General features: G+C 51.2%; 1 long non-coding RNA gene across 1 annotated transcript; it reads left to right on the top strand.

Moving 5' to 3' along the window:
- Positions 1-10,806: 10,806 nt before the first annotated feature.
- Positions 10,807-15,697, top strand: LOC144584651 (uncharacterized). Its single transcript, XR_013539041.1, has 2 exons — positions 10,807-10,934; positions 15,130-15,697. It is a non-coding gene; the product is annotated as an uncharacterized LOC144584651 (long non-coding RNA).
- Positions 15,698-23,474: the final 7,777 nt, after the last annotated feature.

Below are 23,474 nucleotides of genomic sequence, written 5' to 3'. Positions count from 1 at the left end.
TGGAAAACAGCCCCAGGACTGACGGCCGGACGGACGGCCACAGGCAGGGTGGAGGTCAAGAGGGGCTCAGCTCCCAAGGAGGAGGTGGCAGAGATGATCCCGAACGGCCCCCGGAGAGCTCTGTGCGCCACACCACATTGCAAACGGCCCACCGAGCAGAATTTGATCCCGGCGGACTCCGAGACAGGTGCTGCAAACCCCGGGGTAATTAAGTCATAAAAATACGTTCCAAGGCAGCAACGCCATGCTCTGGGGCTGCACGAGGCGCACAAAGGCTAGGTCCACTTAAAATAAATGTGGGTTTGTCTTCCGTAGGAAGGAGAAGGATATGAGTAAGAAAATACCACACCACACGCCCTGCAATTATTGCTCTTTGCAAACATCCTCCAGGTTTTGTCCCTCCACCGTGTCGGGAAGGCGTGCGTGGCTTCCCCACAGAGGGACCTGCCGAAGGAATCCGTGCTGCACGGCCCGTCGGAGCTCCCCTGGGCCTCTACGGACCTGCCTGGTTCGTGCGCGTTCATCCCTCTGCCAGAAGAACTGACTGAGCCGTCACGCTTGAGAGGGTGTGTTGCAGCAGGCGCCCAAGAAAAGCATCCTCTGTAAAACAGCCGTCTGGATGTGTCCGCCTTTGAACACAGGGTGACGGTAGCGCCGTCTTTGTTCCTGGCTCCTGAACTGTGCATAAGTTGACCTAAGACAACAGCCAGAATCCTCTTGCTTAGTGATGCCAGTGTGACATGCGTGGCATAGCCCTGGGAAGACGTCTCTGCGTCGTGCGGCTCAGTCTACAACAGCCCGTGCATCTGTGGTGGCTTCTTCCCTTGAGGCAACTCACCCCTCCCCCAGATTAGGCATCATCCTTCAGTCTCGAGAGTCCAGGGTCATGTGCTCTGAAGAGAGGACTTGGAACAGCATCTAGTGTGGTTGAGAAGGCCCATTCGAGAGTGGCCATCCCTTCCACCCCCTCCCCAAACTCACACCGTTAGGGCGATGATGCTGGCGTAGCGACATAACATGATGGCCGCCAGCGATCTTCTGACCCAGTGGGAGAGGGGAGCGGAGTAGGTCCAGCAGTTTTGGATCCAGCTTTGGTGGTTGATAAGGAAGGAGGGATGGGAACTGTTTGCTTGCGTGCTCTCCCTCTCCCTCTGGCCTCTTTCAAGAAGATGCCTGTGTGTGCAGAAGGATTGTGCGCCTAAGCAGTGGATTGATCAAGCCATGTAAGAAGGTGGCCTCCTGTTATTTGTCTTACCTTGAGAGCCTCCGAGGTACAGAGGGAGCTCGAGGGTCGAGTGTGTTCCTCGGGAGGCAGGCGGCCCTCCAGGGATCTGGGTTCCCAACCCTCCGCTCCCTCACCCAGAGCGGGCCACGTAGATTGCTCTCCCCATCCTCTCCGGCCAGGATGGGCCAAGGTGTCTCTGGGGGGCGGGGGGGGAAGCTGCACCTCCAGGGGCGACTGTGTGAGAGGCGGGGGGGCTGAGAGTGCTCCCTCCTCTCCTGGATATAAGTTTTAACCAAAACCTAAGTACTGTTAAATACATTGTTGTTGTTGTTGCTGTTGTTACGAAAAGGTGAGCCACCTACACACACACACACACACACACACACAGGGCACGCTGCTCATGTTATGGCTCACTTTAGCTTGGTCATGATGGTTTCGTGGGAGTCGCAGGGTTGTCCCTGCAGACTTCACACATCACCCAGTCATAACATATGATGTGGAGCCAACACGGTGTGTTGATTTCTGAAGGAGCGACACCCGGCGGAGGGCACCTCTCTTGTCAGGTGGGTCTACTTTATTTACACCGCAGGTGAAAACTGGACAAGGCGTCGTTCCCCTTTCTCACAGAAGCCTCGGTCTGGAAGGCTGGCACCAACCGGGGGGGGGGGGGCAGTTCTGTTCACGAAAATGTTCTCTCGGCTCTCGGCAAACAACGGTCCCCAAATCTCTGGCAGGGAAACCCAGGAGAGGAACCGGCAAGAAGCAGGCCAGGCCCCGGGCAGAAGGCAGCCTCTGAATATCTCTGCCCTTTGGCCAACCGATGAAGACCTCTGGGCCTTTGCTGCAATACTGTAAGCGACACCCATGTTTGTGTGTTTGTGCAGTGCAACTTCTGTTTTCCCTTATGTTCAAGTATAAATAATCACCTGAACAACTAGTCAGCTTAATTCATGTTGTTTGACCAAGGCTTCTTTCCTTTTTATCAATGTCCAGTGTTTTTTTTTGTTTTTTGTTCATTAACCAAGATCTCTTTCATCAGGCGACAACCAAACCTTTCACAGCTAAAACATCATATTCACAAAAATCTTGTTTTGGGATAGGACATAATATCCTGAAAGGATGAAAAAGGGAAAAGAAGAGGATTTTTTTTTTTTAAGAAGGAAACAATGCTTTGAAGGATTGTTTCAGACTGGATGAAAAACGAGTCCAGACATTTTTTTCTCCCTTTAAAGGAATTTTGGCTTCTTCCCACAGAAGTTTTCCTTTTTCCTTTTTTTGGTCTTGTGACTCTGACTAAATAGATGACGTGATTTTGCTAGCATCAAGATTTTTCTTCTTTTGCCGGGTGCACACTAGTGCATTTCTTTCCTTTTCCCTTTTAACTTGCTGGAAAAGAAAAGCCTTCCCAGATACAGCCGCCCGTGTCTATTCCAGTAACCAGACATTCGACGCTCAAGGGTTCTGGCGCAAAACATCAGAGCCGGCTCTCTGTTTACAGCAGATGCTAGATTTATTTTTTAACGCCTGCTCCTATTTCAAAGGGAAGGTATATTTCTCTTTTGGGCTACCATAGAACATCAGCCAAGGAACTCTACATCTGGAGCGGGTTTCACTGGCTGTGAGGAAAACCCAACATGTAAGGAGCTGCATTTGAATGAAAACAATTGCAGTCTCTTGCCAAGCTTGCTGCACGAACTAGGTCGCTATGTTCAATGTTTTCGCAGAACTCAAAACATTTGAGACAAGCAGGGTTTTCTGATGCTAGACTCCAGGTCTCATCACTCTTGATGGGCCATGGAGTTTGGGGCCCACAAGATTTAGGGTCACACGTTTCTCCCTGTAGTATGTGGACACAGCTTAGCTCTTGCAAGGCTTAGCTCCCCCCCCAACAAGGTTCTTTAGCACATACCCTTACCCAGCTGCATCTCAGCTACAGAAACATGGAATATCCCTTATATCAGCCAAGATGTCCAGCTGACAAGTTATATCTGTGTGGCAAGATCCCGCGTTGCCTGTTTTCCCCCGTCTCGCATCCACTTGAGTTCGCTCGTCGTTGTCGGCGGCTTCACCAGGAGCGCCAGCCTTGAGACCCTCCTGAAGGTCTTGCCAAGGTGATACCACTCACTCCAGACAGAATGGAAGCATTTCGTTCTTTATTCGTATCAAGGTGTTGCACAACTGAAAACTGTGGACCCAGATGAAATCTAGGTTGCACTGTAAGCGGATCCTAAGTGGCTCGTTGAAGACACGACTAACAGCGAGACCCACCAGCTTTTTTGGTCTTCCTCCACCACTGTCCCTGTGGAAGGCTCTCTCTCCCACCTGCGCTTGAAACACCTCCCACCCAAAAGCACACCTAATATATTTTAAAAACATTTTCACAAGTCATGACAGCAAAGAGGGAAGTGGCCTTTCATAAATAACTGCTCTAGTGCAAATTAATGTCTTGAAATAAGGTTGCCAGTGTGCCCCTCGGCTTCGAAAAGGAATGTTCAAGACGTGTGAGATTCTGTGCGCAGGGTGAGATGCGTGTGTGTCTCCTGCGTATGTGTGCACACATCAAGGTCTCTATAAGTTGTGTACAACATCACAGCAGGGAAGCACACACATCTGCAAGCACAGAAGGAGTGACTGCGTTTGGTACTGTATAGGTAACAAATTTATTTCGGGAAAGGTTGGGCAGGTTTTATTTCAGTGTTACCTTGCAGCAAATTCACACCCTTGTGGCTGAAAAAAAATGGTTTTGACCTGTAGGAGCTCACACTGAAATAAATTGGTTTGCTTTTAAAAATATCACTGGATTTGGCCTCCCTGGCTCCCTTTTTAATTTTGTCCATCTGCTGATTGGGGGGAATGTGCTCCCTTCTTTGGAAATTTCTGGGACTTGTGGCTCTCAGGCCACGGGGTCTTCTTTGGGCATCCGTTCCTGTCCCAGAAGGAAGAAGGGTGTGGGGCAGGGCCAGGAGGGGGCTTGGCTGCCCTCCTCTGACCGCAGGCGTTTGGGGGAGAAGAGCAGGGGAGGCCAGGTTTCGAAGAAGGGGAGTCGCCCCATCGCTTTGCCTTTTGCAATTCACCCTCGGGGAGCCTTTGGAATATCTTGAGGGTTTGGGTTCTTGGGTTCTTCTCCTTCTCTTCTGTTGAGCTGGAAAGGTTTTGCATCCCCGCACAATGCTGTTGTTTGACACACGAGTTGTCCACTCCCAATGCCAGCAGGAATCCTCCGGGGGAGACCTGGATGGAAATGCGGACAACTGGAAGATTAACGAAGGCTAAAAACAGACGCAAACGTGGCCTCCTGACTCTCTCGGGGGCCAGCCTTTGCCAGGTGCTGATGGCCAAATAATGCCAGCGGCCGACGTGTGCCAGCTGCCCAGCGCTCCGAGACCGAAGGGGGCCAAGTCGCCCCCTTCTCACTCTTTGGCTGACCGGCTGCGAGAGGGCCCTGAGAACAACGTGTGCACACATGCACACAGGCACGGACACCCATGTGTGTGTGCACGCACGCACGCACTCACACACATATGGGGGCTTGTGCCTGGGAAGGTATATATACACCACTTGGACTGAAAGCCTGAGATGTGGCGCTTTGAAGGAACTGGGTGTCTGGAAGGACTAATGTTGCAACAGGAGGAAATACCCATTTCCCTTAATGTGTGATTTAACTTCCCAGACTGTGAAAGAACTGACCTTCTGCCTTCTATGGCATCTTCCTCTTTCCAAGGCAAGGACCTTTTCACAGCAGCTGCAGGTCAGCAGAAAAGGAGTCAAAGCATCCACTCCTAGGAAAAGGAGCTGCGAGGGCGACATGACCCCGATGGCCTTGCTAATCCCCAAGGCCCAGGCCTGCTCTGCCACCCAGGGCTCTGGAGGAGTGCAGACCCCCCTCTTTTAAAACAGTACTCTTAATTTTAAAGAGGCCTTTCACCCCCAAATGTGCTTTCAACTATGGTTCAAGGGCCCGCCATCCTTCCTCAGGGGGCAGGAATCCTCAGCCATGGGTGTCAAGCGGCAGGATTTAGGGGCTGCTCCGTCTGCTGCGGGCGTTGCCTTTTCCACCTTGTGAGCCGATAAGTGGACCGCTCTTAGATCTGCGCAGCGTGCATTTCGCTTTGCCTATGTGAGTAGCCGGCTTTTGTTGACCTTTCTGGTCCTCAGCATGCCTGGCGTGTTGCTGCGAAGGGCCAGGGGCCAGGCCGTCCTCCTGTAGATTCCAAGGGATGCTAACAAGGGGAAGAAACCTAGGTGAGATCCCAACCCAGTCCTGGCACTGTCGAGGTGCTGCTATTCAGGATCGGGGCCCCTGAGTCAGCCCCACTCTCCCCATCAATCCTTTTTACACCCTTGTCAGGATGGAACCCCTCCCTTGCCTCATCCTTGCAAGGCGAATGAGGAACAAGAACGCTCTCCCGCTCACCCAGGAAAGGATGTGGTGGGGTTTTTAATATATATATACAGTACTCTTGACTAGAAAAGAGAACAGGGTGGTGGGTTTTTGTGTGCAAATTCATTGAAACGGCAAAAATAATGCATTGCCGCATGCAATGTTGTAATGCAAGTCGCAAGGAACGGCATGGGATCTTCTTCAGAAGCTGGGCCTGGTCTGACTCTGACACTCCGCCGGGGTGCCTGCCGGGTGCATGTGCCGCTGCTTCTCCAGGGAAAGGACGCCTCTGAGGGATTCTGCAGTTTCAGGTGGAGACTCCCTGCTCTCTCCCCCCCCCCCCCAGCAACGTCAATGTGTGGAAGGCAGAGGCTTTCTTCCTCAGCCAAACGATGACGCAAGGCCAAGCAATAAAAATCATTGCCACCAGTTCTTCCCGAGCGTATGGCCACTGAAGACCCAGCAGGGAAGGGCCACCCGTTTTCTCCCACGAGGCCTGAGGGGGTTCCTCCTCCTCCATTGAGGTAAGGCTCCTGTTGCCGGCTTGCTCTGCCCTCTAAGACGTGTCTCTTCACGAGAGCCCAAACAGGAGGACCCGGTCGGAAGAGGACCACAGCGTAGTGCAGCAGGCGCTATGAGGGGTTCTGTGCTCCAGGCCTGCGCCGTCAGGCTCGCACAGAGCTCAGGGGCTGGCTGATGGTTTTCGTAGTACGCATAAGATGGTGTTCGTCCCTCTCCCGGCACCCAACCACTCCTCCAGCCCTTCCCACAAAAGGCGAGAAGGCCAGTCCCGTCCAGAGGCGAGGGTCACCCTTGACCTAGAGAGCAGGGAGGCCCCGATGACCATCCTCTTGGGTCAACAGTCCAGCGCCAGCCAGGCGGGTTTTCGCAAGGCCTTGAGCAATCTGTGGGTCCCAGCGGGCCACGAGGCAGCCTGAAACGCGCCCTTCCTTTATCCCAGATACCTGATGTCTACGGGGTGCGTCAGTGGCTTTTGTGTCACCGATCCGGCAGGCGTCTCAAAGGCAACGTCTGGAAGTGCAAATAGGCAAAACCACACATTCCAAAACTCTCTCTGATATTTGGTAGCAAGACTGCATTTCGCTACAACAAGACCAGTGCAAACAAACCTTGGCGTTATTATTACTCTTGTTTATTGTTGTTGCTCAGTCACAGTAACTGGAACAATGGCATGCTTTTTGTACGGAGGAGGGGGACTAATTTGCCTCAGCCCAGCAGCGAGTGACCAGGTGATGTGGGCAGAGGGGGGCAAAGCTGTCAACGTTGAGGAAAGGGGCTGTTTTAGGGCCTCACTGCCCTGAAGGGACTCGATCTCATCAGAGAGATTGGAGGTGGAGGGGATCTGGGCCCACTTAGTCCTTGGGTGGGAGATTCCTGGGAATCCCAGCATCTCCAGAGGGAAAAGGCCTCGGAAGGACCCCCGTCTGCTAACCGCTGGTGTTGGCAGGCCTGGGCAATAGGGGCCCACCTTTTGCTCCTTCGACTGGCACCAATCCGCTTGGCTGATGTTCTTTTCCATCCGGCACCCTTTCCATCCACCGGTTTCTCTCTGATGTCTCCCATTCCAGCTCTTGCTGAGCCCAAGGGAAGGAACCTCTGGGCCTCACCGTCACTTTGGCCAGGGGTGGGTCCTTCATGGTCTTCCATTTCTCCCCCCCCCCGTCTGCCAAATGAAGCCCCCCCCCCCGGCACTCAGCACTGGCAGAGGTCCGGTTATTTTGTCCGCGTAGCTCACTTTAGCTTTTGGCACCCAGGCTGTGCAGGCTTTGGGGCGGTGGTGGCTCTGTTGCAAACAAATATTTAACTCATGCACATGACCGAAAGCTTTTCTTCTGGGGCAGGAGCAGCTTTGTTTACTCGGCAAAGAAGACAATGGGAAACGGGACAATAGGGAGACCCACAGCGCTCACAGACCTTCCACCCACCACTCGCTGCATGACAGGGCCAAGCCACCCTCTCTAGAAGGATTTTCACCTTCACCGCATGGCGAAATTCAGGAGGCAGAAAGCTTCAAACGCACCTCCAACTGGCCCCTGGCGCTGGCAAGTCAGATGCCCCATGCCACGACGTAGGCTGCCATCATCTTTTTTTTTTCCTGTTGGTATCACCTGGCAGCTAGAGGTACGCTCTCCCTGCATGTAGAGGTTCTGCTCCTCCCCAGAGCTTGGCAAACTTTACTTCCTGGTGTGGGAATTTCGGACGGAGAACCTGCCAGCATCCTTCCCTTGTCTCTTGTCAGTGAATGCGCAGCATAAGCGAACGGCTGCCAGCTCTTCCCTTGCGGAAACATGTCCCACCTCTTGATGGTGTGCTGAGGACCAAATATTCTCTGCTCCCCAGTTCTCTGCAGCCTCCTCCAGGGATTTTGAGCGGCTGCTCCCAGTGGCCCCCGTGGTCAACGTCAAACCGTCTGGAGGGGCAGCAGACAGAGGAGCCTTCGTCCATCCCCGGGGAATGGACTGGCCGTCTGCTTCGCTGGGTGGCTGCTTCTCAGCTTTCTGACTGAACTGTGTGGGGTGGGGGGGAACAGGAAAGAGGGGGACAAATTTCCCACTCTTCTGGCTCCTCATCACGAGTCTAGCTAAATGTTTCCCACGCACAGATGTTTGCACTTAAACCCCGACAGCTGATCTCGTAAAAGGAAAAGCTGATTCGGTGGGGACCCAATGTGGTGTGGAGAAGCACTGGCTGATGGGGTGGTGGTGGGGGTGGGGGACCAGGGCAGAAGAAGGGGCTCTCTGCCTCTCCCTACACCTCCCGCCTTTCCAAACTGTTCCTTCCTACTTGGTCCTTGGCAGAATTCTAGGCATCCTTCAGGAGATGAAACCACAGCCTCTTCTGTTCCAAATTATCCTCACGCCAAAGCGATGCACTTGCACAGGATGCTCAATAATCGTAATCATAATCATGACAATCAATCAAGGCAATTCTGGATTACGGTGACCCTTTCCAGGGTTCGCTGGGTACTGATGGTCCTCACAAGTGGGTTCTCCTTCCTTCCTCTTGTTGGGTGCTCTGGCACCACCAGGCAGCTTGCCCAAGGCTACACAGGCTGGCTTATCTCATGGGAGCCAATGTGTGTGTGTGTGTGTGTGTGTGTGTGTGTGTGTGTGTGTGTGTGTGTGTGTGTGTGTGTGTGTGTGTGTGTGTGTGTGTGTGTGTGTGTGTGTGTGTGTGTGTGTGTGTGTGTAGATTAAATGCCAGGTGTGTGTGCAATTATTTGGCTGTGGGCTCAGATGCTAAGGAAGCCCTTTGTACAAGACGGCACGCCTGCATCTCTCTTTTGGAGGGACCGGCGCCTCTTTCCTGGGGCTCTCAGAGGTTGCCTTACGGGTCCCCAGCTCCTTATTTTGCAAGGTGGTGCAGTCTATCCTTCCGAGGTTGGTAAAATGAGTACCCAGCTCGCTGGGGGGGGGCAATGTGTAGCCTGCATAATTAAATTGTAAACCGCCCAGAGAGTGCTTGAAGCGCTATGGGGCGGTATATAAGCAGCACACTTTGCTTTGCTTAGCTGACTCTGCTCTCCCAGCGGATGCCTTTGGCGCTCAGTTCCCTTTGATGCTGGTCACACTGAAGCTGCCGATCCCTGGGCTGTCCAAACAGTTTGTTTTTAAGAGCCCTGCGTATTTGGACTTCTAGGCTAGACGTGAGGGTCCATACATTACAGGCAATGTAAACACGCGCCTTGCAGCAGAGTCAGTCCAGAATCAACCACAATGATGGAACTAAAACAAGACTTACTGTGTTCCCATCATTACTGTGTTTCATGGTACTTATCTGTTTAAGTTGGAGGCCCATGAAAGACATCAGTGTGTTTCACTTCAAAGGGAGCTCAAGCTGCTTTCCCACTGACAGGATTTGCATGGATTAAAGTCACTTGCCGCTTTCCTTGCTAGTTAAGGATTCCCTCTCTGGGAGCACCTAAAGCACTGAAACGGGCATTTAAAAAAATATATCTAAAATCAATTAGGACAGATCACGCAGGGCATGCATTCAGGGCCTTGCGCTTTTCAACTTTGCCTCTTGCACTGAGACTTTGGGCATGAGGGATAGATTCCATCCTCTCGCCTTTCAGTGCGAAGCGGCCTGATTTGGAAACATGGAATCAATAGGAACTCACTTGCCATTTGAAATCCACTCCTACAGATTTTGTAAGGAAGTCCTGTATTTTGTAAACAAACAAACCAAAACATATACAGTATATATGTCTGAAAAAGGTGTGCAGAACACGAACACTTCGTTGAAAAAAAAATTCAAATTGCTGGCCAAAATAAGAAAGAGTATACATTAGCCCAAATTCCATGCAAAAATAGAGAGCAGTACAGTATTTAAAAAAAAAGATATACAAACAGTCAAGCCTTGTTTTATTTAAAAAACTCAAAAAGTCAAGGTTTTCTTTGCCTTCTGTTGTCTCTAACCTTCCGCTACAGATAGAGAACAAAACAATCTAATTGTCTTTTTTCTGAGGCTGAACCTTCTGGACAAACACTTGCTGTACCTTTTGATTTGGTGGGATATCTTGCTTTTTGTTTGTTTGTTTGTTTGTTGCCCTGTCGGGATGCCAGGAGCAACTCACAATAACATTCCAACAGGCAAAGATAAAAACAGGCACAAGTAAAACTATAAGAAAGGTGATAATTATTGTATTAGAAGAAAAAACCCATTCTATCAAAAAGTGGATGAAGTTAAAGGCATCTTTAAAACGGAGCATTTTTTGTTCCAAAAGTAACGCTCCAGCCTCGTGCACCCTTCTTCTCCTTGAGCGGTGAGGCTGGTCCCCAAAGCCAAACCTAGAAGCTTCCTGGCTCTTTGCCCTGAGTCGCAACAAGCCTTCTTTCCCTATCCAGGTTTGCCCTCTTGTGGGCAAAAGGACCCAGAGCATCTTAATGTTGGAAAGACAGCAGCTGTTGAAGCAAACGGATACCGGGCCTGCTGCAATTTAAGGGCCAGCCTGGACGGGATGCAAAGACGCGCGATGGACGGAGCTGCCTGGATGGGGATTCCTGCCTTGAGCAGGGGGCTGGACTCGATGGCCTTCGAGGGCCCCTTCCCACTCCAGAATTCTAGATGAGTTTGCCACACATGGACTGATGGAGGTGCTTAACCTGCCTTTTACTTTAAACAGAATTCCAGCTTGTCACACCATAATGGAAGGGGCTGGGACAACAGGGGAAGCTTCAACCTGATGCTGAAACCATTTCCCATTTCAAGGCCTCTGCTCTTCCTTCTTGGAATTCTGTGGCCTACACCGGAGGGTCAGCCCAAACTAGACGCAACCCATTAGACCAACCTAACGTACAAATAAAGGTAAGCTTATCAATTTCCTGATGATTCAAGGGGACCACTTTAGTCTCCCCTTTCATAGAATCATAGAAAAGTGAAGTTGGAAGGGACCCACAAGGCCATCCAGTCCAACCCCCTGATCAAGGCAGGAATACAAAGCATATCTGCCAGGTGATTATCCAAGTTATTCTTGAATGCCCCCAGTGTTGGAGCACTCACCAACTCCCCTTGAGGTCACTGGTTCCACTGTCGTTCTGCTCTTTACAAGTGGATTTAGGCCTTTATCTGTCAACCAGTCATGAACTGGGCTGCTCTTGGGACAGAGGCCTGTCCTTTTGGTAACAGAGGCAGCCTGAAATTTGGTGGGGTAGAGGATCCTTCCCCCCCTGCCCCCCCCCCGCTCCTTGTGCTCTTCTTCAAACAGGCTATTGTCCTTCACAAAGCAGGGCACACACTATCTGTAATGCTATTGGTCTTTCCTTCAGCTCTAATCCCGAAATCCATGTGTTCTGCAAAGCCTTTGGCTTAATCTTGTATTGTTTCCCACTTAAGTGCCATGCAATTTCGTTAATTGTTTTACTTAAGAAAACAACATTGAAGCGCTTGCATTTAAAACCCTTTCTTAAATATCCAGCCCAAATGGTCAGGATACAGTACCTTTTATTCATTTTTCAACATTGTTATTTGTAACAAATCCTCTTTTCTGTGAATCTCTTCAATTAATCTACCTATTTCATCTACATCTCGACTTTTTTGCCCGAACACTTTGCACACATTTAGAAGCAGTGCTCCTTTTGCTGGCAAATGACATCTGTTTGTCCTGGCATATGCTTTTCTCCTTCACCTATGTATCCTGTATGGAGGACATACAGAGTCCTCCATACAGAGCACGTTACCATAGTCTTTCGAGGCTGAAGGATGCCTAACATGTATCCTGTATTTGGGCATACTTTCTTTTGTGATCCATCACTGGAAGGTAAAGACAGGCTCCATTTGCAAGTCTGATTTACCCTTACCTAAGAGAAAATCCTGTTCCGGCAGGGAAAGCAGGCTAATAGCGAAGCATATGCATTTTTCTTTGGTGTCTCATGTGCCCTTTTGGTCCTGAAAGGAAGACTACCCAACGGATCTCAGAGCAGCCGTGCAGCGGGTGGACCTTCTAACTCACAACGAGTCTTCCTTTGCAAACATTCAGCAGAGGGTGCTGTAGCCCGAAGCGGCTTCCGAAAGCAGTTTTGAGTTCCAGGGAAAGTGCTTTATCACAGCAAGGCAGGGAGGGCACAGAGAGCCTCAGGAGAGGAGCCTCGCTCAACATGCTTGGCAGCATATTTGGGATGCCGTCCGTCCTCCTGGCACTGGAAAACTCAGGGACTCTCTGCTCCGTCTGCTGGCTTTGTCTTCCTCCTTATTTCCACTGACCCAGCGGTCCTGCTTTCCTTCTGGTCAAGAAAAGGAGTCCCAGAGCCAAACGGGGAGACGGACACGCCTGGGCATTAAAGCTGCCCCCCCCCCCACAAGGCCATGGAAACATTCTCCTCTCTCCACGGCGCTCAGTGGCCGCTTTTTCTGCCAGGGAAGCACATCCATTCCTTCCGACCTTATCGGACTTGGGTCTCGAGCGGTGGGGACCACATTTATGCTTTGAAACAGAGCTTCAGAAGGAGAGGGTGGGTGGGTGGCTGGGGGAAGACAAGGAGACAGGAAAAGGAGGAATATCCGAATAACGTGTTGCGCCAACCCCTCCAAATTTGGGGTGGGTTCTGAGCCTGTGACTTGACTCCCCAGCTCTTGGGAAACATGTCCTCCTCGTGCTCTCCTCCACAGAGCCGAAGCAGCCATTTTCCTCTCTAGCCTCATGGCCTCCCTTTCTCCCTCCCTCCCTCCCTCTTTTGCCTCTCGCCTGGCAGCATTCATGCAAGAAATCTCCCCACCCCCTCTGGTCATGGTGTCTCTCATTAGTAGGCCAGGATGAAATTAAGGGCGCGTGGAGAGCACAGGAAATACACATAGCAAAGTCAGGGAGGAGATTCGCTGCTCTCTGTAATCAGAGGTCTAATTGTCCTCTGGCAGGAAGAGGTTCACAGTTTAATCACGCCCATTACATTATTAGTGTACTTAGGCCTAGAAAGGATGATGATGTTACTTTTTAAAAGTGTGAAAATTTGGCACAAAATTTGCAACTCCCCTTTCGGGTCAGACACCATCATAACGGACCATTTTCCAAATTGAAATGAGGAAAAAAAAACAATTCTAGCAGGGAGGCAGAGAACCTTCTCCAAATGAGTAACATTTCTACTAATCTACATTCTTGTGTGCTCTTACAAAGGCACCAAGCCAAATCAGAGCGAGGCCAGGAAGTATTGCTCTCACTCTGAAGGGGCAAAACATTCAACTCTTGTTTGTTACCTCCTTAAAAATAAAACCTGTTAACCGCGGGCGGGAAAGGGACTCCTCACAACTTTTAAAGAGGAACTGCTGGGGTCATGTGGATGCGTCGGTTTTGCCCAAGTCCTTTGAATTACTCACAGTCCAATGCCAAGGCAAGGTGGCCTTCTAAACCTGCTGTGCGAGAGGCAATTGTTGGGTGGCACAGTCATCATTCTAGACCGGGTTGGGTAAGGCAGATTTTGACATTTCAGGTGTGGCAATGAGACACGTCACTCTGAAACTGTCCCGTGCAAATGCGGGCGAGTCACAGGCATTTCTCCAAGAAAGGGATCTGTTCAACCAAGTCGGCCCCGTTTGGCCAGAAGCCTGAGAAAACAGCAGGGACGGTTTGGGGAGTCTACCTCGGCTCCTCTGGACTCCATCCAAACCACGCCGAGCCTTTTAAGTCTTGTTGATGGGAGTGATCTGGTTAGAAGCACAATCTTCTCATTAAAATAATCGTTTGAGAGGACTGGGCGCTTCATCTTTGGCGAAACAGACAACGCTGGCCAGGGGAGGGCTCAGGCCCTTCTATCCCCAGAACGTTGCTGTGGCAGCTTTCGGGCATCTGGCCCCATCCTGGAGCCCAGTATCATAGCCCAGCCTTGTCATCACTGAAGGCAGCTCAGCTCCCCAGGAGAGGCTGCCCAGGGAGGGAACCAGGGGCCTTCTGGGGTGCCAAGCAGAAGCTCTGCCACTGAGATGCCCCCCGTGAGCAGCCTTGCACCAACCATGGACACCTCCAAGCCCAACAGTAAGCACTTGACAAGACCAGGGATTCCCAGGGATGAAACCAGACAGAACGGTTTGAGGGTGGACCTGCAGCCATGCCGGACCTCATGGTTTGGGGGAAGCAAAGTGCACCCACCCCAAAGGTATTTTTTTCAGCCTCCAGATATCCTTCCCCTTCTTTTCTCAAAGTAGGAAGGAGGTAAGTTGCAGCCGCTGGAAATGTCCAAGAGAGATAGTTCAACTTTCAAATCGGGCACAGGCTGCTCTGCACAACTTGACGCCTCCGTAGCCTTCTTCCACTTCCCCCCCCCCAAAAGTGTGAAATGGACCTTTACCCATTTCCAGTTTTATTTCATGTATTTCGGTGGCCTCTTGGGGTTCCAGGTCCCCAGTCCCCAAGTCGAGAATGACCTCCACCTCCTCTGTAAATAGGCATATATGTTGCACAGTGAGAGAGAGTAAGCCTCCCTCCCCCACCTTCTGGAAGAAAGCCCCCTGCTAGCCTCTCCCCATTTTGACAGCAATGGCAATGGGTGGGATGGCAAGTGGGCGACAGGTCTGGGAGTGTCCCCTGGGAGACTCACATCCCCTTGAGGTCTCCTCCCAGGGAGGAAAAGAACACAAGATCACCTTCCATGGCCACCCCTGAAGCTGTCCTCTCTGGTTTGGCTTTGTGAAGCCAGCCTGGCCTCCTTTTAGCTTTCTGTCTCTCCGGATCATGCCGAAGCCTGCCCACCCCCCTTGGGTTGGCACAGCGCCCCTCAAACCACCTCTGAAGCTGCCCTCCAAGACAGCAGTTTTAAGTTGCCAAAACATGCAGGGGTGTTGAAAGCACTCAGGAGCCCGGGGCACCTCACAGAGATGGAGACATTACTTATAAATAACTTTCTGGTGCCACAAACCGGTCTTGGTTTTGCTATCATGGACAAATTTTCTTGTCGGGCATGAAAAGAAAAGAAGAGCAGGACACCCGCTGACATTTGCCTATCCCTAGATGGAGATGCAGAAATAACAGCTGGCCCTTTTTTCATGTTCCTGTTTTATGTATTTGCCTTTGCAGCAAGCTGAGAGTGGGAAGAGGAGATGATGCTTTCGAAAGCCGCTTTTAGACACGGGGGCAAGAAGTCCCCACGCCGAGATTCAAGAAGGTCTGTCATGTTTGCCTCACAGACCTCCAGATCTGTTTTCAACCTCGGCGTCCTCCTGGCAAAGGTCTGCTAAAGAGCGCTTTCCTCCTCCTCCTCCTCCATCAACACAAGGGAAAGAAAACATCACAAGGAGACCTCAAAAGGGGAGCGCAGACGGCGGCGGCTTGTTTTCCCGCATCTATCCAGTTCTTGGGCTTTAAGGGCTGCTGAAATGCTGTCTGCAGGGCACGTGTGGCCAGGAGCAGGATGCCAAATAGCAGGCATGCCAAACAGGAAAAGAAATGGGAAAACAGGAGCCAGGGCTGTGGCAGAGGAGAAGGAACCTCTTTGACACTTGATCCTGAGAGCATCCAAGGAAGGAGGTCAGGAGCAGAAGCAAAGAGCGGCTGCGTGCCAGAGCCAGAGAGGGCTGGTTTGTGCCTTATAAGCAAGCACTCCATTTCGGTTTGCCTTTGACAAGAATGTGCTCAAGCTTACTCATGTCTTCCCCTGTTTTGTTGTTTTTTTCCTGGGTGGGGGTGAACGAAAAGAATTCTGCGATTTTAAGAAGTATTGAAGGTGCCTGTGTGAATAGAACGGTCCCTGTCAGGATAGGTGAGCGTTTTAATTTCTGTTCATTTTAAAGAATGGAATCCCAATTGGCGAAGGTCTTCCTGTTATGGATTGAAAGAACTGGAGTTTCACATGTTTAAGGAACCCGAAGGGATGGATAAAAGCCATCTGGGCCAATGGCTTTGAGTGCTTAACTCTTAGACATCTGGACTGAAGGTTGGGAGTTTTATTGGAACCAGCCCTTCCAGGCCCATAACTCTGAAGTCGGTATCCAGGACACTTGACTCCCAAGCTGCCTTCTCGGCCCATCTTGGGGAGGTCCTGCTTGGCCTTTGACGCAATCCAGGGCTGTTTTGGGCTCCTGGTGATGGGCAGACGGGGTCCCTCCCGGTTGTCCCCTCTTTCTGCTTTCTGTGTCACTTTGCAGGGGACAAAAGGAAGAGGCCATCCAGGCAGTGTTTCTGGAGAGAACTGGGTCAAGTGGTCAGTTAATCCTGTTTGCTGCTGAGTAGAGATAACCCCATAGGACACCTGGAGGGAGAACGGGGCCAGAGGGCAGCCTCTTATCAGGGAACACAGCGGGGCTGTCCACCTCGCCCTCCCTTTGCACACGCCGCTGTCTGTGGGCCCCAAGTGTCCTGTTCCACCCAAAGCAGCTGGGAGGGGGCTGCTTTGACGCCCCGCCCACTTCGGTGGGACCCCCGCCCCTTCTCTCGCCCAAGCGCCCCCCCCCGGCCTCTCACCTCCCAGGCATCCCCTCCGCCAGCGACGGGCAGGGCTCCCCCAAGAGGTAAAGGACACTGGTTCCCCTCACCAGGCCTCATTCTACAGGTTGCGAAGGAGCCTCCATGTGTATGGTGTCAAAAAATACCAAGAGCCACCCCCCCATCCTTTTCCAGTGTTGGCAGCCCCACCCTGAGCGAAGCTCCCAAGGGAAGGAGCCTCCTCGCCGCCCGCCGGGATTGAGGCCGAGGGCTTTTCTTTTGCCCATGGAAGGTCTCCCGGGGCGCAGAAAGGAGCCTTTCCCGTGCAAAAGCAGAGCATGCTCCCCCCCCTCTCCCGGGCCAGGGCGAAAAAGACCAATGGACGGCAACCCCCACGGAGCCTTTAACGGTCCCTAATATGAAGGTCCCGAACACAGGGTCATCAAAGCGACCAACGTGACTTTGACCCAACTCCGGGAGGCCATGGAAGACGGGAGGGCCTGGCATGTGCTCTGGTCCCTGGGGGGGGGGGTTTACGAAGAGTCGGACATGACTAAACAACAAGGGGTCTGGATCCCTCCCTGGCCTCCCAGCACCATCCCTACACAGCCAGCCGCTCTGTGCAGAGGACAGCTTGGGCTCCCTGGCCGACGCTTTGAGCAAGACCGAGCCTGGGAAACGTCCCTTGACCCTCGCCCATGCAGGCCTCTGGGGAGGGTCACCCACAGCCGAGGAGCGTTTCCCCCGTCTGTTCGGGAGCACGATCTGACTTGGCGACAGCAGGCGGGTCCCTCGCATCCGTCTCACAAAGGGAGCGATGTCTGCTCCCACTTCCCACCTGGTAGTCCCAGGGCTCCTCCTGACACTCCCGTCCTGGGGGGCAAATGTCTCCAGCAGGAGGGGCAGATAGCACGCCCGTGGAGGGAGGGAGAGCCTGCTTCTCCCCGAGGTCTCTGGTCCAGGGCTCCCTGGAACAACAGGGGCGCCTGCGGAAGGCCTGCCTGCCCTCCGAGGCCCACGACCGGCCTCTGAGCTCACCGGGCAGGCTCCGCCGGTCTTGCGCTCTGCCGCCCTGTTCCCCTTCTTGGCTGGGCCATTGGCTTTTCCCTCTTGTTTTGCATGGATGACAAAGGCTGATTCATTTCCCCCCCACACCGCCGCCCCCCCCACCGCCAGCTACACTTCCCTTCACAGCTGTTAATATTTACCACAGGACCGTTGAGCCTCAGGAAAATTAAAGCCTTTGAAAAGCCAGCTGTTTTGTACGCTCTCTGGTTTCAAACAACAACATCAGAAATAAGGTTCGCAGAAGACAAGATCCGATCTACCGCTCGGGGAGGTCCAGCAGACCTTCCTCGTTCCCTGTTGCTCCTCCCGGGGCAAAGCCAAGGAACTCTGAGCGGCAGGAACGCGGCCAGGAGCAAACGCTGGCACGGGGCCCTCCTTGTTTCCCTCTCGGCTCCTGGAAGAGCCCTAGAAAAAAGGAGTTGAGTGGCAAGAAGGTGAGCCGCCTGGGCCCTGGCCGGCCTTTCCAGGCGAGAGCAGCCTTCCCATGGGGTGCAGAGGGCCAGGCACAGAGGCCACATGAGACAGGGGTCCACCTTCTTCCTGCATGCGGCGGGTGAAGCAGCCGGTTGACCCAATGGATGTGGTGATAGAGGAGATAACGTCCTTTTAGGGGCTCCAAGACAGTTGACGTTACCAAAAAAAAAAAAAAAGAGAGAGAGAGAGAGAGAGACTCAGTTTACATTCACGAAAACATCTGTTTCTCCCTATACAGTATTTGTGAAGGGCAACTCGTTTCTTCCTGAAAAGCAATAGGATGCAGAGGGGAAGTGCCTGGATTCCAGGTTGCAAAATCCCCCCATCTGCCCCCCCCCGGCTGGCTGGCTGGCTGGGAGGGGTCCGTCCTGCCAAGGCACCTTTTCCTGCCTTTTCCTGCATCCAAAGGCCAATTTCATTTTATAGAGCAGGATAAGCCTGGCCAATTACAACAACAACAACTTCAGCCTTTGATATCCATCTTTCCAGCAGGGAGAAGTGAGGACCTCTGCTATTGACTTCGTAAGGAGCGTAAATTTGCAGTTATAAATAGAAGATGATCTGTTTTATACAGACGGTTCCGGAGAAACAGTCAAGGCTTGGATAATCTTGCCCTTATCTTGAACAATTATGACCAAGAATCACTTTTCATCTGGGTGTGTGTGTGTTTGCATGTGTACGCAGTGGGGGTGGGGGGGAGGAGAGTCTGCCCCATTTAGTAACACTCAATAATTTTTTTAAATGATTTTGTTTTGATAAAATCAGGGCTGGTTCTGTTGATTCTCCCAGATTTAACCCGATCATGGCTTGCAGCCAACCAAGGTCCAGGGCCTTCATGGCATGCCTGTGAATGTTATTATATATATATTTTTCTTAAAGGTAGGAAGGGACACTTAATACACCAAGTAATTCAGAATTAAAGCCAACATTCTCTCTCTCTTCCCCCCCCCCCCCCGCAACCCCTTCTCCAGTATCCCAGCTGCTCTGGGAACATACTTGGTTAACAGGCTAAGCGTCCCGGAGCCGCGTCCCCCTCTGGATGGGTTGGGGGCAAAACCCACTGTTCCAGAGCAACAATGCCTCAGATCCTTCAGCCAACAAGATTTCCTGAGATTATGGCAGTTGTAGTCCAAGGAGTAACTTTTCCGAACACTCTTCTAAGCCGGGCTGTTCTGTCCCCACCCAGGCCTGCGACTCGTGTGACTTTTCCAACTGTCATTAGCACACAAAGCCTTTTCTGCACACCCTGCTCCTTTATTAGTGGGTTCATTAAAAATGGTGGGAAGCTGGTTCTGACCAAGGAATATATATTTAGTTGTTTGCTTGTTTTTTGATGAGCCAATTTTTTAGCTGCCAGGCTTGCAAGATCAGTAGGAAGCACTTGAAAAAAAATGTCCCGTATAAAAAGGGGACTGAGGTGTGTGTGTGTGTGTGTGAGAGAGAGACATTTCAGTCTCATAATGTTATATTTATATATGCCTATATTTAAAAAGGCAACAGATTTTAAGTGAGGAGGAGAGGACAACTGGACTGCAGCCTTTGGTCCATGTTGCAGAAGGCAGGGCTCGGGGCCCTTTGCTGGCCACCTTGGCAGGTGAAGGAAAGGGGCCGGTTGGGGGTGGTTCATAGAACTCCCAGTTCAGCTGATTGGATCACCAGAGCTGGTTCTATACATTCATCTGGAGCACAGATCAAGGCCAGCTGAAATCTCGTCCTCGGAACGAACAGCTCCTGCTTGTGCCCTTAATCCCAGAGACCGAGGGCAGAGTCCAGTGACTCAGTGGGAGAGCTCGCCCACAAGTGCAGGCACCAACTTGCACCCTTTCTGAGCGAGCCCTGACTCAAGCCCTGTCCTTGCACTGCGGTGGGCTGGTAACATTTGATGGCTAGAGAGGTTCTTCCTGCTGAGCCAGGGGCAGGCTTCTTCTGTGTGCAGCTCTAAGCCCTGGTTCTCCACTTTCAGCTTTCCAGAGATCTTGAACTTCTAGAGGCGCCTAGTCTTCACTACCAAACATCAGGGATTTATTTCAGGAGAGAATGGCCAAGGATATCAAAGGGTAAGAAGTGTTTGCCCAAATTCCAACGAGTGGGGTGACACCCTGCGGGAGGCGCTGTTGCCACACAAGCCATGTCCCCTGACCTGGGAGGGTGCAACCCCCCCCCAGGTGCGAAGGGATACCTCCATCTTGTACCCATGAATGAGTGGAACTCAAGATGCACGTTGGGATCAGATCCTCCATTCACATGGGATGCTATGAAACCTGTGGACAGTGGCATCCGGTTGGCAGTGATTCTGCTGAACAACGTCGGCTGTGAAAAGGGGCAAGGCCATGCATGCTGAGGGGGTTGTGGATGAGGATGGAGGGAGGGAGAACCAGTGCTGTGTCGTCCCTCACCCCCTAGACATAATATCTTGCTGCATAATTCTTCTTACATTTGTGGGGAAAACAACCCACCCCTCGTGCAACAAGAAAAAAAAAGAGAGAGAGAGAAATGAAATTCCCGCCCAACCATCTCTCCGTTCTGGAATGAGAGTGACAGGCCGACAAGCAGAACGGAAGCCAATAGCCCCATCTGCTTCTCAATCGTTTCTCAGAAACGTTCCCGTGCCAGCTTGCTCAAGCCATAGCAGAAGCACACCCTAAATAAACCTTCATCCAAACTGACATGTGAGTCACAAGAAAAGCTGTTAGTCTTTTCATATGATTTTGGTCACACCAAAACTATAATTAGTGAAGTGTGAAGGAAAACACAGTTGAAGCGTTTTCGTTTGTACTGTTAAGCACACAGTAGTCATTTCCAACAGCATTTTATAGCTGAAGAGGTGAAAAGGGTTCTTTTTAAAAATGGCTTTAAACAGAACTGACATTGTGTGTGTGTGTGTGTGTATTTTTAAACAGAGGCATTAATTAGAAGAGTGTATTATTTACCTAGGCCACCTCTCTCCCACTTGACCACGGAACTCCTTGAAGATCGCAATACATACATTTTCAAATGCAATGTCACATGTTTTCTAAGCAACGTTCTCATCCCACCAGATCTTTCCCAACAGAAATACAAAATCCAAGTAGCAAAGATCGTAGTGACAGAATGACCATGCGCTGACCTCAGCTTTGATCCTTAAGGGTAATAGAGTAAGGCCGTGCGCTCTTGGCTCAGCCCTAATCATCCTGTTTGGGGCAAGTACCTCCTGCTAACCAGGAAACAACACTCATATCCTGACTTCAGAGAACACACCTGTACTATTTCGAAATACTGGCTTTTCTCATAAACGCCTGCTTAGCTCCGATTCCCATTCTGTTTATAGTATCTGGAAGACTGCCATCCATCTTATCAGCCTGAGTCAGTTAATACAGCTGACTGGCACCCTTGCATTGCTAAATTAGAAAAGCAATCTTAAAAGTCGTTGTAGGGGTGCTTCCTGCTGTAATCCAGCGTTAGAAAGGAACCCGGGGGGGGGGGACACGCGAGGGAGAGCTAGAGAGACTTGTACAAAATGGCACAACAGGCTCTCTGCAACGAGATAAAGGGCATTCCTCTGTCACAGCCTTGCTCCCGGCATGGTGTGGATTTAGAATGCAAGGAGAACCCAAGGTTTTGCTAAAGCAGGCACAGCACATTACAAAGACTTCAAGAGTGCAGCCCGGTCACTGAACAAAAGCAGCCAAAAGAAATATTATGCAGACCGAAACCTGGGGCTGGAGAGAAAAACGCAAGCGGTCACCAATCTGCAACCCCTTTATATCAAGACCAGGAGAGAAATGGGAGAGGAACCTTGGGCAGTGCCTGGGCTTTGTAGCATTCAGGCCTTGCTTTTCCACCCCATTTTTTTTCTCTTTCAGGAAGTTTGTGCTTTCGAGTCTACTAAGTTGCTTTGTCTGAAGAGTTCGTTGTCGTCTGGGGAGTTCAGAGAGGAAAGAAAAGCCACTTTCCTATTTTGCAATAGATACACTGTTACCTAAGTTCTATTAGCAGGTCCTATTTAGACCTCCTTGCTTGACATTTCCCTGGGAAGAGTTTATTTGAGGGCGTTATTACCCGGCAGCCAGCCCCGAGCCAGAATTCAGAACTGATGAGCATGGAAAACTTCAGCAATTCTGTTTTGGGTTACCCGGAATGGAGGCTTCAGGTTGCCACCTATTAAATAAGAAATGTGGTTCTCAATGACCACCAGAAACAAGAGGCAGGCAGACGAGAGGTGGAAATCTCAGACCCTTTGAGTGCAGTACAACTCGCAGAAGGGAACCACCTGCGATCAATGGAAATGACTTGGAACCTCGTGGTGGTTTTCAAAAACTGGGACAGCTTTTGGCCTCCAAGAATACTTCTGTATTTTCTGCTGGTTTCGGCAATCCAGGTCCCAAGATGGCATCATCACAAGGGCCCAAGCTGATGTAGCCGTGTGAAAAAGGACTGCTTAAAATGATTCAGCCATCAGGAGAGACACAGCAATGTGGCAGAAAAAGCTAAGCTTCCTAAACTCTTTTTAAAGAGCATTGCTGAGCATTCTTCTCATACTCGAATTATTAAAACTAAGCTTTGGTCAGGTGCCAAGTAGCCCTGGGAAACCGGCTGCCGCAGTTTCCAATTACAATTCATGCCCCAAAGCATGAAAACGACACGCTTTGCGCAGAAAACGACCGCTCCAGTATCACATGCATTCTCACTGCACTGGCCAAGTACTTTGAAATTATCTGAAACAAATCAGCAAGCATGGTAGTGGAGCGGTCTAAATTTTCTGCACCGTTTCCTGCTTCAAACCCAAATCAAAATCTGAATACCCATCTTGGGCAACTGTAAACTGTCTACAAGGCACTGTACTTCAATGGATCCATTCTTTCGCAGCTATAAAAGCAGGCCAATTCCTCCTCTTCACTCCCACGCCGATGCTATGGAACAGGATTCATACACCTCCAGCAACATTGTGAATAGAAGATGGAATAAACATCATGGGTGAAGAGATGCAGAACGTTTTAAGGATGAGCGACACACTTTGGCAAAGAAAGCCTCTTTCCACAAAAGCTGTGCCAGGCAAGCCGCTTGACCCAGGTCACCCTGCACAGAGCTGGATCACCCAGCTTGGAAGCTCGCCTCAACTTCCAAAGACCACGATGCTCAAGACTAGCCGGGCAAGATCACCTTGGCCCCTCCCTCCAGCGGTCTGGACTTCTGCAGGCCCTTCCCAGTATGACCAGCAGTAAAGGAAGGGGGAATCGGCCCAAGGCATCTGCAGGGGCAGAGATGCCCTGGAGGAGGGGCAAAGTTCACTTCTTGAAAGGTCAGAATTTTCTTTCGAGCCAATTCTGAAAATTTGATGGATGTTTCACCTACAAAACCACACACATGAGCCCCTGTGGCCACCACCATCGTTTCTTTCAGTCTCAGAACAGACAGGAACCCTGTGCTGTTTTTAACACTCACGGCGGCCAGAGGGATTCCCAGGCTGAGACACAAGAGGG

The sequence above is a fragment of the Pogona vitticeps genome, chromosome 12, assembly GCF_051106095.1.
Source record: "Pogona vitticeps strain Pit_001003342236 chromosome 12, PviZW2.1, whole genome shotgun sequence".
NCBI classification, from domain to species: domain Eukaryota; kingdom Metazoa; phylum Chordata; class Lepidosauria; order Squamata; family Agamidae; genus Pogona; species Pogona vitticeps.
Note: the sequence above shows the minus strand (reverse complement) of the source record. Positions and strands in the feature narration are given on the sequence as shown.